General features: G+C 44.2%; 1 pseudogene; it reads left to right on the forward strand.

The window, feature by feature from the left end:
* Window positions 1–1,299: 1,299 nt before the first annotated feature.
* LOC101649245 lies at window positions 1,300–2,258 on the forward strand (annotated as a pseudogene).
* The last annotated feature ends 250 nt before the right edge of the window (window positions 2,259–2,508 follow it).

The following is a 2,508-nucleotide window of genomic DNA, read 5'->3' on the forward strand; positions in this document are numbered from 1 at the left end:
CTATAATGAAATGTAAAAAGGTCTGAAATTCTAAAAACAAAAGAGAAAAACACACTCAATATTTCTCAAGCTGAAAGAACTGAAGAAAATGTCAAGCATCAAGTTGCAGTATTGAGGTATTCTGTGAGCCATATGTTGAATGATGAATTAAAACAAGATATACCAGAAGGAGCCTTGGTGGTATAGTGGTTATGCATTGAGTTGTGATCTGCATGGTGAACAGTTCAAAACAAACAACAGATCCTCAGGGCAAAGACTGGGCCTTCTATTCCCATAAACAGTTACAGTCTAGGAAACCTACAGGGGTCACCATGAGTTAGCACTGACTCAATGGCAGAGAGTTTGTTGTTGTTGCTGTTGCTGTTGTTGTTTGTGGTTTATACCAAGAGAAGAAATACCCAGAGTCACTGTGCATAGATGAATTGATCAACATTCAAACATTTCAGGAGATACTATGAGACTAAAAGCCAGTAGTCCTAAAGAAAAGCCAATGCCTTCAGTGAAAGCAAGGCTCCAGGAATTGACAATACCAATTGAGATGTTTCAACAAACAAAAGCAACACTAGAAGCACTGCCTCATCTATGCCAAGACATTCGGAAGACAGCTATGCAACCATCCAACTGCAAGAGTTCCACCTTCAGAAGAAAGGTGATTCAACAGAATCATAATTTATTATACATTTGTTAAGCATGAATTATTAAACAATATGATTAATATATCATGAAAGTAAACTATGCTGAAGATAATTTGTAAATGGTTATAGCAATATATGACCAAGAAACTCGGAGAAATTTCAGATGTTTTCAGAAAAGGCTATGGGATGAGGATGTCGTTGATGTCAGATGGATTTTGGCTGAAAGCAGAGTGTACCAGAACAATGCTTGCCTGTGTTTTATTGACTATGCAAAGACATCGACTGTGTGGATCATTACAAATTATGGACAGCATTGCCAAGAATGGAAACTCCAGAATACTTCGTTGTGCTCATGTGGAATCTATACATAAACCCAGAGACTGGGGTTTAGACAAAACAAGGGGATTCTGTGAGTTTTTAAATCAGGAAAGATAGACATCAGAGTTGTATCCCTTCCAACATACGTACTCAATCTGTACATGGAGAAAAGAATCTGAAAATCTTAACTTGATAAAAAAAATTAAAAAGAATGCCTTATTAGGATTAGCGGATGACTCATTAGCAGCCTAGGCTATGCAAATGACACCTAGCTTGCTTCTGAAAGAGAAGAACAACGCCAGCAGGGAGAAAGCAGATCTTCACACGTTATCAAATAAGCACATTCATGATAAAGGAAAAAGAAGCTTCAGCGCAAGCCCCAGCGCAGACTCCGGCCTGTGCTCCCAGGGCCCTTCCCTGGCAGCCACGTGGTCCGGCTGGACCCTGTCATTTTAGCCTCCCTCCTGGACCGACAGCTATGAAAGATGCAACGCATTAAGGGCTCTGCCCGAGTTATCAGAACCCTGCTGGGAACTGTCGACAAGCACTCGGTGGAAGTTATCGATTGCTTTTTAGTGCCTCGCGATGAATCTGAAGACGAGGAGGCTGTGGACATGGAATTTGAAGAACATGTATGAATTGCACAAGAAAGTCCCTCCGAATAAGCTCATCCTGGGCTGGTACGCTACAGGCCATGGCATCACCGGGCACTCTGTGCTAATCTGTGAGTCCTACAGCCACGACATCCCCAACTCCTTACACCTCACTGTCCACTCCAGCCTCCAGCATGGCCACAAGAGCCTCAAGGCCTTATGTTCACACTTTCATGGTTGTCCCTGGGTGGCCTGTGAAGGTTATGTTTGCAGCTCTGACCGTGAGGTATGCATATTATAACACCAAATGCATCGGAGTTGACCTGTTTCAGCCCCAGCCAGGTGATTGGGCTCTCAAGTGACATGCAGGGGCATCAGCCCGCACACAGGACGCCATAAACACAGCATCACAGTATACAGGGGATGACTGTGGACTGTGTGGAAAGGTGTCCACTGACAATACTGTGGGCAGGTTCTTGATGAATCTGGTTAGCCAAGTACCCAAGGAATGATCCTTGACTTTGAGACTACGCTCAACAGCAACATCAATGCCCGGTTGCCCGTGACCTACCTGGCCAATCTTAGGAAGTCATAGGTTGCCCTCAGTGAGCAAGTTGTCAACGTGGGAATGGATCCAGCCACTCTGAGCACACCATGGGGCTCAGATGCAGTGACAGAGAACTTATTCATTTGTGGACTTGAGTCACACTGAATCAGGCAACTGGTGTGACTGAATAAACAGAGCCTGCCTTTTATAACCCTCTCCCCACCCCACCCCACCCCAACCCAACAAGGAAAGCACCATGGTTAGGGTCAGGTGCACCTTAATCCTCAAAGTGACATCTTTGCTTTGTCTGTAGCAGCAGTTAGTGTCTACTCTTTGAGGCCCTGAGCTTTGACCCTGGGTTGGAAATGTCCACTCTCTGAACATGGATTTGAATATTGTCATTGCATTTATGTCC

Source organism: Echinops telfairi, unplaced genomic scaffold (assembly GCF_000313985.2).
Source record: "Echinops telfairi isolate 266 unplaced genomic scaffold, ASM31398v2 ScPeMD7_18;HRSCAF=68, whole genome shotgun sequence".
Taxonomy (NCBI): domain Eukaryota; kingdom Metazoa; phylum Chordata; class Mammalia; order Afrosoricida; family Tenrecidae; genus Echinops; species Echinops telfairi.